Genomic DNA, 13,602 nt, shown 5'->3' with positions numbered 1-13,602 from the left:
TTGCTTTCTCTTGAGCATTATAGGTAATGATAAGTCTCAACTCATCAAAGTTTTCATTCTTTGTCTGTGACATTGTTTTGACTTTTTACGGAATCAATAAATCGTTTCTTTCCAAGTTTTTTGTTTTATTGATGGCCCCTTGTATGATGTTGATGGGGTATCCCCTCGATAAAAATCTCATCTTGCTCTTGTGTTGAGCTATAGCTAGGTCCTCTGAGTTACTACAAATTATTTTGAGGCGCAGCATTTCCCCATAGGGGATGCTGCGTACTAGGTGTCGGGGATGAAAACTGGAAAATGTAGTACAGCATTGCCTGCAGTCTCCTTTCTGTACAGTCTAGTTTCAAGAGAATTACCCTTAGCATAGATTTCCACATCTAAGAAGTTGATACTGCTTTTGCTAATGGTAGATGTGAAAGTAAGGTTGACGTTGTTCTTGTTAATTTTAGATACAAAGTTTAAGGCTTGATCTTTTGTTCCTTCCCACAGAATAAATAAATCATCAATGTATCGATAATACAGTCTGACATGATCATCCATATATTTTTTGTGTTTGTTCATGAGAACCAGCTCCTCCCACCAGCCCATAAATAAACAGGCATAGCTGGGGGAGAAGCTGGCTCCCATTGCAACACCTCGCATTTGTTGGTAGAACAGGTTATCAAACAAAAATATATTATTGTTTAAACAAAAGTTTATCATGCCTAATAGCATAGCATTGTGCTGGGGTAAGGTAGCCTTATTTTTGTTCAAATAAAATTAAATTGCACGTAAGCCATCCCTATGATTAATGCAGGTATATAATGAAGACACATCTAAAGTTAAAAGATAAAATTTGTTGTCCCATTCACAATCCTTTAACTTGGAAATAAAATCACCAGTGTCTCTTATAAAAGAGGGTAATTCCTGTACGTGTTCTTGGAGAAAAAAAGTCTATATATTTGGAGGCATTTTCAAGTAGGCTTTCTATGGCTGATATAATGGACCTGCCTGGGGGTTTGGTGGCATCCTTGTGGATTTTGGGGATGAAATAAATATTGGAGACCATAGGGTGGTCATTTCTAATAAACTGATATTCATCCATAGTCAATAAACCCATACCCTTCCAAGCCACCAGTTTAGCATAAAAGTCCTTAGCTATATCTCTTAGGGCCCCTGAGTTGCTGAGCCTATAACATGATCTATCATTTAGCTGGGACCGTGCTTCCTCCATATAGTCTTTTTTGGCCCACAAAACTACATTTCCTCCTTTGTCAGAGTTTCTGACTATAACATTTGTGTCCTTTTGTAATTTATTTATCAAAGAGAAGTATTGCCTTTTTCTGTTATTCATTTTCTTTTTAGTGTTTAAAGTTCTGTAATTCAATTGTTTGATTTCATTGATTACATTTTCACTGAATATGTCGATGCCGTCTCTTGCCAGTATCGGAGTGAACTTTGATTTATTTTTGAATGGCGTACTGGTCTTTTGAGTTTTCTGTGAAACAGACATATTTCTGGTTAAGTTGGGAGAAAGTTCTTGAATATTCATATTATGATTTTCTTGGTGTAACTCAGTCAATACTTGTAACAATGATTGGTCAGTAGATGGCAAAGATTGCGAAGTTTCTGTAATCTCTATATCATCATGGAGATTTGTGTTGTACTCGGTATTAGGTTTTTTCATGGCGTGACATTTTTGTAGTTTTAATTTCCGCACAAACTTATAGATGTCCATTCTGGTATTGGGATAGTCAAAATTTGATTCTGCGCAATAAGATAAACCTAAGGCCAGAATTTGGATTTCAGCTTGGTTGAGGACTGCTTCAGATAAATTAATAACTGTTCTCTTGCTTTCCTCTGATGCATTTATCGGCGGTTCCACCAACCCCTCCCGCGCTTTTTGTTGTTGTTGCACGCAGTTGCTGCATCTTCTAGCCTTCCTCCGCTGCCTCTGCCGGTAGTTTCTCCTCTGCCTGCTTGATTTCTCTGGGGTCGTGGTCGGAGAGTAGCTCTCCGCTCCTCCGCTAAAAAATTCAGCTCCTCAGCGGGGGAAGGTGCTACTCGTGTTCCACTCATAAATAGTCTGGTAGAGTCTCCTTCAGCCTCACTTTCTATCGCCAAACTGAGATCGGAATTTGAGGAGTCAACAATTTTTTGTTTGGTGAGGGAAGTACCAGGTTGAGCATTAGAGGCAGCATATTTAGTTGTTTTCATTGCTTCATATTTGCGTGAGAACGTGAAGATTCGACCGGCTTCATAATCCACACGATCCCGGTGGAATTTAAATGCTTTTTGTTCTTTCACTTTGTCTTCCTCTTTACGTGGTCATCTCTTGTTTTAGTTTGGCAGTTTCATCAGTGAGATTCATGGCAGTTATTTCATCAGTTAATTTTTCTATGCGGAGTTGTAGCGCTGCTCTATTAATCTCCGCGTATTTCACTAGAATCTCTACCAAACGTCTAGAAGAGTCCAAGTTGCACTGAGCCCATTCTTTCATCATTTCTGGATTGGGTTGCTCATAACTAGGTGCTGTTAGAATTCGCAATCCTCTAGGAATTCTCCCCACATCCAAATACCGTTGTAATGACTTATGTTCCCACCATTTCCCCTGTTCACCGTGCATCAACCTTTCTAATGTTTTCATTTTGCTTTTGAGATCATCATTAGTACTAGGTGCGCTGGCCCCTTGCTGTTTTTGCAAGATAGTTGCTGGGCGCACATTGTCAAACATTTCGGAGGCTGCCGCCTCACGGTCTTTCAGCGTGTCAACCGACATGTTAAGTTGAAAGATTAATGATGTTAGCGTTTCCCGGGCTTGTAGATGTGTAGAATCACCCTCTTGTCCCGTACGCTAAATAGCACACCAATCACCCCGCAATGCACTTTTGTCCTACCTTTCTCATCGTATCCGCATCCTGAGAGTCCCCCGACACTACAAGTGCAGCAGACGATCCAGGTGGCACAGTCTTCGGCTGCTGGGGGGCAGACGTTTGCAATTCCTTCCGGATTTAGTTTATTTCTTCCGGTCGTAGACACGAAAGTAGTAGCTTTGTTGATAGGCCGCCGCGAAATGATTGGGGGTCCGTGTTCGACTGGTCAAAGCCTTGCCAGTCCGAAATATCAGAAACAGCTGCTTCTCGCCTTCGTAAATTTTTCTTTCGGCAAAGCAGACACCGACCCAGAGTATTGTGCCTTAAGATCGTATTCTAATGACGGTCATTACGCGTTTCAGTCCGAAGCGGACCTTGATCACATGACAACGCTGAGAGTATTCACAGACCATTTAAAGTGCTACATTTTGCCACGTGATGGGTGAAATGCAATGGAACAAGAAAAAAAACTTGTCAGTTCAGTGAAGCATATGTCACAGTCTAGGTCACATTAAAATAAATACTGTTGCAATTGGTAAATTTATGGCATGGAATGCCATCTCTCTCAGCTAAAACAACCCCATGTAAAATCCTTAAATAATTTAATGGATAATTTAGGTTAAAATAAGCCTATAGAAAACATTAGTTGTTAAATACATAATAAATATATGCAATCATAATAGGAGAAGTAACAAATATAAAATACTCTTCATAATTTAAAAGGTTTCCTAAAAGAAAAAAGGCATATTTTACTGAGAGGATTGATGTGACTCTATTAACATGTAAACAATGTACTTTTTTTTTTGCATTTGATACTTCACAACATATGACTTGTATTTCTTCTATGTTTACAGTTGGGACAGGCTATATATAGTCGTAAGAAAAATGGAGCTCACCAGATTGAGAAAGGCGGCTGTGTCAGCCAAAATGCGTCTCTCCTGTTTGCTAGGTCGGAGGAGGCCCTATGAAATAAAAAAGCCCTAATCCAGCAGCCCTTGTGTGCGTGCGCTCTTCCTTGTGGAGTAGGAGTTGTGTCTATATATATATATATATATATATATATATTACCTACTGGCGGTCGCCAGTAGGTAGTTATAGTTAGGACCCCTTTTCCATAGGAAATCCGCAACATTCTATTTGGAATAACTTTGGCGCCGGTTGACGAATCCTCGCGAATTTCTCAAAATAGGTGGGGCGCTACGCTCCGCTCCTACCCTGAAAGTCTCGGGGGGATTCGTCAAGCGGGGGCTGAGATAAAAGGGGGGTCCCAAAACGCGTTTTTCCCATGCATTTTTCCATAGGACCTTTAGACAGGGCTACAGCCCGAACGGCTGAACAGAATTACTAGAAATTTGGCAGAGAGGTAGTCCCTAGGTCAAGGAAGTGCCTTTTGTAGGTTTGGTGTAAATCTGTTCAGTAGGTCCTAGCATTTAAATCAATATATATATCTGAGCCAGCTTACGGTACGCTTACCGTAAGCTTACCGTACGCGTACGGTGGCGTGCGCGAGCGCGATTCTGATTGGCTGTTAGATCTTAGTAAACATTCGAATCGGCCGAAACCAGAAAGCGGCGGCCGCCATTTTGTGTGTTTCACTCAGAAAAAAAAGAGTGAAAACAAGAAAAGGGGGCAAGGATGAGAGTTACAGACCCCCTTACATTTGTGAGGGGGTCAAAGAAGGACAGAAAAGTACAAAGAAAACATTTATTGATTTTAAAAAAAATCACGGGGTACGCGTACGGTAAGCTTACGGTAAGCGTACGGAAGAAAAAAAAAATTAAAAAAGAAATGAAATGCAGATTTAAGAGTTTAGATATTAGGGGGCTCTAAAAAGAGCCGTTGTTTTTATGAAGTGATTTTTTAAGTGGTACCTACAAGTAAGTACCGATGCAGAGTCTAAGGTTCAAGAGGAAGACTCTGTTCCCTTCATCATTGAAGTGCACACCATCTCCTCTATAAATGTCTTGCATGTCGTAACGCAAGTTGTTGTGGTAAATGGCACCCATACCATAGTCACGGAGGAAAGCAGAAACAGATTTGTTGACGTGCTTTCTTGCTTTGTCAATTTGCGGACAGAAATGATTGGACCAGTTCCATTTTTGCCTTTGGCATATGTTGGAAAACACAAAGGCAGTTTTAGGGAAAAGTGAAAACAGTTGTGCAAAGGTGTCCTTCATAAGCATTTCCAGACCTACCCCAGTCAAAGTGCCTAGGTCATTGCCACCACAGTGCACTATTATGAGGTCAGGGTGTTGGATTTGCATGAAGGATTTCACCAATGGCATCAATTGGTGCCACTTTAACCCTCTCTGACCAATCCATTTAATGTCTACATTTGGCAAAGCAAGGTCTCTCACCATACCTGTTTTCTCTGCAAACTTTTCACTCCAGAAGACATAGCTGTGCCCTACAATCCACACTGTGAACATCTTCAAAGGAGAACTGGATGCACTCAGGAGGTGTCTTTCAGTAGAATGGCAATATGAAAAGAAAGACAGTTTGGAAATGGAGGCATACATATTTTTTTCAAAACAAAAAGAGCTGATTGGCTGTTTCATACCATTCTAGAATAAAAACTAGGCTGTATGTGTAAATTAATAGAAGCATGTTTTGTATTGGTACAAAAACATGTGTTACCAAAGAACAGTACTATGGATTTGCTGTTAGGTTTGAAAAGTCAAGCACTCTTGCTCTGTGGAATTGAAACATTGTGTGGCGAACTTCTGACCTAACTCCACACAGCAGTGTTCCATGAGCTGTTGCTATGGTAGCAGGCAGAAGTCAAGTTGGGGGAAGGGTACTAGGCAGAAGTCAAGTTGGGGGCAGGGTACTTTTGGAAAAGGGTTGGTTTTCAACCAATAGAAATGTGTGATTACATTTGAAAAAAAGGGGGAAGCACTGAGATTTGAAACTTACATGTATATGTGTGGAAAAATAGAGGGAAAGTTTGCCATTATCTGGTTCTGCTGAGAGGAGAGAGGTGTAGAGAACAGAGATCCTGGCTCTGATAATCTGCTGTTTGAGTGCCACATTTCTTTCACAACTAACTAATTTTAAAGGTGAGTTTAGAGTTTGAGAGGGGATGTATATGGTAAATTAAGAAATGAATAATAGAATTGGAATTCCTTTTGTAGAAGTTGTGTTTATTATTTTCTGTTTCATGTGAGGAACATGTAAAATAATATGGAAAATTTTTACATGATAAATTAAGGTGTACTGGTAAAAATAAGGAATACTTTAAGGGTTTGAGGTTGCAGTCAGTAATGCAAATACATTCAGCATCACTAAGGCTGGTTGCCCTTGCTGGAGTGTAGGCAGTCACCGAGGATACACATGGTGGTGGTCTGAAAAAGCAGTTTGGACATGGGCTTTTTAAAAAAATCTAAAAAGTGGATTCATAATGTGTCAGTCTGTAAAAGTGATTTTCACTTGCCAAAAAAAAGAGCAGTAAGTGTGCATTTAAATTGGCAAAGAAATTTCGTTTTGTGACTAATGTGAAAACATGACTCTGTGTGCAAATAGGAATTACAGGCAGAGATTTATTGCGTTTTGCTCTGGTGATTTCACAGTTGCATTAGTAGGAAAAAGGGGGAGCGATTTTTTGGGGGAAGAAGCAGACTCTTAGCACACACCCAGCTCCTTTCCATGTATAATCATGCACAGTATTTAGAAGCGAGTGGGGTTTTCAGGTTTCAGTCTGTAATGCAAATACATTCAGCATCACTAAGGCTGGTTGCCCTTGCTGGAGTCTAGGCAGTCACCGAGGATACACATGGTGGTGGTCTGAAAAAGCAGTCTGGACATGTGCAATTTAAAAAAATATAAAAAGTGGATTCATAATGTGTCAGTCTGTAAAAGTGATTTTCACTTGCCAAAAAAAAAGAGCAGTAAGTGTGCATTTAAATTGGCAAAGAAATTTCGTTTTGGGACTAATGTGAAAACATGACTCTGTGTGCAAATAGGAATTACAGGCAGAGATTTATTGCGTTTTGCTCTGGTGATTTCACAGTTGCATTAGTAGGAAAAAGGGGGAGTGATTTTTTGGGGGAAGAAGCAGACTCTTAGCACACACCCAGCTCCTTTCCATGTATAATCATGCACAGTATTTACAAGCGAGTGGGGTTTTGAGGTTTCAGTCTGTAATGCAAATACATTCAGCATCACTAAGGCTGGTTGCCCTTGCTGGAGTGTAGGCAGTCACCGAGGATACACATGGTGGTGGTCTGAAAAAGCAGTCTGGACATGGGCTTTTAAAAAAATCTGAAAAGTGGTTTCATAATGTGTCAGTCTGTAAAAGTGATTTTCACTTGCCAAAAAAAAAGAGCAGTAAGTGTGCATTCAAATTGGCAAAGAAATTTCGTTTTGGGACTAATGTGAAAACATGACTCTGTGTGCAAAGAGGAATTACAGGCAGAGATTTATTGCGTTTTGCTCTGGTGATTTCACAGTTGCATTAGTAGGAAAAAGGGGGAGCGATTTTTTTGGTGCAGAAGCAGACTCTTAGCACACACCCAGCTCCTTTCCATGTATAATCATGCACAGTATTTACAAGCGAGTGGGGTTTTCAGGTTTCAGTCTGTAATGCAAATACATTCAGCATCACTAAGGCTGGTTGCCCTTGCTGGAGTGTAGGCAGTCACCGAGGATACATATGGTGGTGGTCTGAAAAAGCAGTCTGGACATGGGCTTTTTTAAAAAAATCTGAAAAGTGGTTTCATAATGTGTCAGTCTGTAAAAGTGATTTTCACTTGCCAAAAAAAAAGAGCAGTAAGTGTGCATTTAAATTGGCAAAGAAATTTCGTTTTGGGACTAATGTGAAAACATGACTCTGTGTGCAAATAGGAATTACAGGCAGAGATTTATTGCGTTTTGCTCTGGTGATTTCACAGTTGCATTAGTAGGAAAAAGGGGGAGCGATTTTTTGGGGGAAGAAGCAGACTCTTAGCACACACCCAGCTCCTTTCCATGTATAATCATGCACAGTATTTACAAGCGAGTGGGGTTTTGAGGTTTCAGTCTGTAATGCAAATACATTCAGCATCACTAAGGCTGGTTGCCCTTGCTGGAGTGTAGGCAGTCACCGAGGATACACATGGTGGTGGTCTGAAAAAGCAGTCTGGACATGTGCAATTTAAAAAATCAAAAAAGTGGATTCATAATGTGTCAGTCTGTAAAAGTGATTTTCACTTGCCAAAAAAAAAGAGCAGTAAGTGTGCATTCAAATTGGCAAAGAAATTTCGTTTTGTGACTAATGTGAAAACATGACTCTGTGTGCAAATAGGAATTACAGGCAGAGATTTATTGCGTTTTGCTCTGGTGATTTCACAGTTGCATTAGTAGGAAAAAGGGGGAGCGATTTTTTTGGTGCAGAAGCAGACTCTTAGCACACACCCAGCTCCTTTCCATGTATAATCATGCACAGTATTTAGAAGCGAGTGGGGTTTTCAGGTTTCAGTCTGTAATGCAAATACATTCAGCATCACTAAGGCTGGTTGCCCTTGCTGGAGTCTAGGCAGTCACCGAGGATACACATGGTGGTGGTCTGAAAAAGCAGTCTGGACATGTGCAATTTAAAAAAATATAAAAAGTGGATTCATAATGTGTCAGTCTGTAAAAGTGATTTTCACTTGCCAAAACAAAGAGCAGTAAGTGTGCATTTAAATTGGCAAAGAAATTTCGTTTTGGGACTAATGTGAAAACATGACTCTGTGTGCAAATAGGAATTACAGGCAGAGATTTATTGCGTTTTGCTCTGGTGATTTCACAGTTGCATTAGTAGGAAAAAGGGGGAGCGATTTTTTGGGGGAAGAAGCAGACTCTTAGCACACACCCAGCTCCTTTCCATGTATAATCATGCACAGTATTTACAAGCGAGTGGGGTTTTGAGGTTTCAGTCTGTAATGCAAATACATTCAGCATCACTAAGGCTGGTTGCCCTTGCTGGAGTGTAGGCAGTCACCGAGGATACACATGGTGGTGGTCTGAAAAAGCAGTCTGGACATGTGCAATTTAAAAAATCAAAAAAGTGGATTCATAATGTGTCAGTCTGTAAAAGTGATTTTCACTTGCCAAAAAAAAAGAGCAGTAAGTGTGCATTCAAATTGGCAAAGAAATTTCGTTTTGGGACTAATGTGAAAACATGACTCTGTGTGGAAATAGGAATTACAGGCAGAGATTTATTGCGTTTTGCTCTGGTGATTTCACAGTTGCATTAGTAGGAAAAAGGGGGAGCGATTTTTTGGGGGAAGAAGCAGACTCTTAGCAGACACCCAGCTCCTTTCCATGTATAATCATGCACAGTATTTACAAGCGAGTGGGGTTTTCAGGTTTCAGTCTGTAATGCAAATACATTCAGCATCACTAAGGCTGGTTGCCCTTGCTGGAGTGTAGGCAGTCACCGAGGATACACATGGTGGTGGTCTGAAAAAGCAGTCTGGACATGGGCTTTTTAAAAAAAATCTGAAAAGTGGTTTCATAATGTGTCAGTCTGTAAAAGTGATTTTCACTTGCCAAAAAAAAAGAGCAGTAAGTGTGCATTCAAATTGGCAAAGAAATTTCGTTTTGGGACTAATGTGAAAACATGACTCTGTGTGGAAATAGGAATTACAGGCAGAGATTTATTGCGTTTTGCTCTGGTGATTTCACAGTTGCATTAGTAGGAAAAAGGGGGAGCGATTTTTTTGGTGCAGAAGCAGACTCTTAGCACACACCCAGCTCCTTTCCATGTATAATCATGCACAGTATTTACAAGCGAGTGGGGTTTTGAGGTTTCAGTCTGTAATGCAAATACATTCAGCATCACTAAGGCTGGTTGCCCTTGCTGGAGTGTAGGCAGTCACCGAGGATACACATGGTGGTGGTCTGAAAAAGCAGTCTGGACATGGGTTTTTTTAAAAAAAATCTGAAAAGTGGTTTCATAATGTGTCAGTCTGTAAAAGTGATTTTCACTTGCCAAAAAAAAAGAGCAGTAAGTGTGCATTTAAATTGGCAAAGAAATTTCGTTTTGGGACTAATGTGAAAACATGACTCTGTGTGGAAATAGGAATTACAGGCAGAGATTTATTGCGTTTTGCTCTGGTGATTTCACAGTTGCATTAGTAGGAAAAAGGGGGAGCGATTTTTTGGGGGAAGAAGCAGACTCTTAGCGCACACCCAGCTCCTTTCCATGTATAATCATGCACAGTATTTAGAAGCGAGTGGGGTTTTCAGGTTTCAGTCTGTAATGCAAATACATTCAGCATCACTAAGGCTGGTTGCCCTTGCTGGAGTGTAGGTAGTCACCGAGGATACACATGGTGGTGGTCTGAAAAAGCAGTCTGGACATGGGCTTTTTTAAAAAACTGAAAAGTGGTTTCATAATGTGTCAGTCTGTAAAAGTGATTTTAACTTGCCAAAAAAAAAGAGCAGTAAGTGTGCATTCAAATTGGCAAAGAAATTACGTTTTGTGACTATTGTGAAAAGAAATGTAGTAATATATTTAAATAAAATAAAGGATTTTTTTTTTAGTTTTTTTCAGGTATTGCTGAAGAGCAGTGGACAAAATTTAAGATGCCTACAAAATCCAGAGTTCAAAAAACGCACAAAAAAAACCTATATTTGAAGACAACTAGAGGACCAATGTTAGTAGAAGATGCACATGTTGGGAAAAAGAAAAAATCTTCTGGTAAGCAGAAAAAACAATTTCTAAAAAATATATTCAAAAGAATGAAAAATGTACAAAATGTCTGTACTCGAAAGGATGTTTTGAACAAAAAAGGAGAGGAAAAAATTGACAATTTAGTTAATGCAAATATACCTTCAGCAACTGAAAAGATTTATATAAATAGAAAAACAGCGTTTAAAGAGATACGTAGAAAAATGTTTCAGAGAAGAGTTATGTCCAATTTGATGAAGGATGTGAAGAAATATAAGAAAAAGACAAAGATTTATAAAAGAAAAAAAGAAATAGAAGCCATTGCAGCAAAGGCATTAGAATTAAAAAGGAAACTATTCATTTTAATTTTGAATAGGATGCGTACATTAGACAAAATGGTTAATGTACTGAAATCACATAGCAAAAGGAAAAGAGTAGTGAACAGAACAAACTTTTGTAAAGTGTTTTTAGGAAAGTGGATGCATAGTTCAAGTAGTGAACCTTTTTTTAATGAAGAGAGCTATTTTCAAAGTAATAGTTTGCTGCATGCAGTTGACACCAGAGGTCGTTCTTACGAAGTAAAAAATGGTTGCATAATGGAGAAGGAGATAATGGTTCCAAGAGATGAGGTACAAGTGATGGCAGATGAGGCTATGGGGAGACGTCCTAAAGCCCCAGTGTACACTTGGAATTGTAGTAGTATTTGCACTGTGCGTCAGGAATCTATTGACAAATTTCGAGAGTTTCTAAGAGAATATAGTAAAAAAAGTATAAAACAGAAGATTAAGGTGCTTCAAAGTCTGGATCCATGCAGAGTGGGAGAGAATACTGGTTTGCAGGGTCATTCTCTGGCTTGTCTATCTAGAAAAGTGTGCAATAGTGTTTTCCATCATTTTAGGATGCTGGCTGTTCATCATACTGAAATGAGAAAGTTTGTGAGACGGTTGTATTTTGCCAAAAGTCCAGCAATAAAGTTAAATGAATTGAATAGGGCTCTGTTCCGAGGAACGGTATCAGATGTAGAGAAGGTTGTTGATGAAATTCAGTTTTGTTACTTTGGTCCTGAACAAAACAGTGCAGAGAAGGACACAGTAAATGAGGAAGAAGTGGAAGAGAATGTAGAACCCTCTGTAAGTAACACATTTAATGATCATATAACAAAATTTGCAATAGTCTCTAATGAAAGACCAAATTTTACTTGTATTTGTTGCCGCAGAACTCATTATAGAAAACAAACTAGGAATGTTGATCTCTACAGAAAGAGTGAAAATGAAGATAATTATAAGTGGAAGGATTTTGCCACATATATATTTCTAGAAAATTGTTTTGATTTGGGTGAAGATCAGCGTATTTGTAAATACTGTTACAACAAGTTAGAGGAAAATAGAATGCCGACCAGAGCTGTACATAATAATTTAGAATTGGATGCTATTCCTGCTGAACTTTCTGAATTAAATACATATGAGTCTATACTCATTCAATGTGTTCATCCGTTCCAGACCATAGTACGTATGGAGCCCAAAACTGGTAAATTACCTCCTTCTGATTTACTGAGAGGTTTAAAAGGAAGAGTGGTGTATTTGCCCTTGGATTTGAAAAAAAATATGGAAACTATTGATGCGGATACTTTGGAAACTGAACCATTAATTATTCTGGTTAATGGTGTACCTACAAAGAATAAGAAGATTTGGCAGGAGCTGGTAGATGTGCGGAAAGTACAAAGAGCAAATTTGTATTTGAAAAGGAATAACAAATGGTATGAATCAATTTATATAGAAGAAGAAGAAGAAGAAGATTTACAAGAAGACACAGAAACACCAACTGGACAAATTGAAAAAGTGGACAAGTCAAAGGAAGAAGAAATTTATGAACATTTTAGCATACATCCTCTTCATTCAAAAGAAGTTATGGGAGATAATATTGATCTCTTTCAGATGAAGAAAGCAAAAGGAACTCCCGTGAGTGTATGGGAGGAGAGCTTGGAAGCTCGATGTTTTCCCCAGCTGTTTCCTAAAGGAAAAGGAGGACGATACGATGAACGTCCAGAACAGATTCCAGCTTCTGAGTATCGGACTACAAGACTATATGCTGAAGATCCCAGATTTCGACAAAGTATTCCTTATTTGTTCCATCTTTTATTTGAAAGCGACTTGTCTGCACTGTCTTATGCAGTAAATCACATTTTAAAAAGTGGAGTACATTTACAAAATGTGTCTGCTAAGGATTTTATGGACAAAGTGCAGCACCGAGATGATCATTTGGAAACACAACTGATCAATCTGATGGCTTGTCAGCGTGGGACAAATGAATATTGGTACCGACGCCATGGTGAACTAAAATGCATGTTACGGAATTTAGGAACACCAACTTGGTTCGTTACCCTAAGCTGTGCGGAGTACGCTTGGGATGATTTACTGGATTTTCTACGAGAGGCAAATTCAAACATTAAAAACATTGAATACAAGACAGCAGGAGAACTGTGCTCATTGGATCCGGTTAATGTTTGCAGATATTTCAATCATAGATTTGAGGCTATGATGTCCTTCATCTGCAATAAAAAAAATCCACCTCTTGGAGAAGTAGTAGATTTCTTTTGGAGAAAAGAGTACCAGGCAAGAGGTGCTCCTCATATTCATATGCTGTTGTGGATCAAGGATGCCCCAAAGTTTGGAACAGATACTGATGAAGCAGTGTTATCTTTCATTGAAGAATATGCAACATGTGCTATACCAAAAAGCACAGAAGAGAAAAAGTTAAAGGAGCAAGTTTTACGTTTCCAAAGTCATCGGTGTGGAAAATACTGTCGACGGAAATACAAGAGCAAAGATAAATACTACACTAAGTGTCGATTTGGATTTCCTAGACCTGTTCTTTCAAATGGAAGAGTCAACAGTTTTATGTCAGCTGTGAGACATACTATCACAAGGAAATCACCTAAGAATACCTACAACCTAAAAAGAAAAGAAGAATCCAAAAATATAAATGACTACAACCCAGTCATTTTATCCATGTGGAACGCTAACATGGATATACAGTATGTAGCTGACAATTCCATTGCTGTTGCTCGATATGTAACGTCTTACATTACGAAATCAGAAAAAACAGAATTGAAGGAAA

Source organism: Triturus cristatus, chromosome 5_1 (assembly GCF_964204655.1).
Source record: "Triturus cristatus chromosome 5_1, aTriCri1.1, whole genome shotgun sequence".
In the NCBI taxonomy this organism is placed as follows: domain Eukaryota; kingdom Metazoa; phylum Chordata; class Amphibia; order Caudata; family Salamandridae; genus Triturus; species Triturus cristatus.
The sequence above is the reverse complement of the archived record's forward strand: the minus strand, read 5'-3'. Positions refer to the sequence as shown.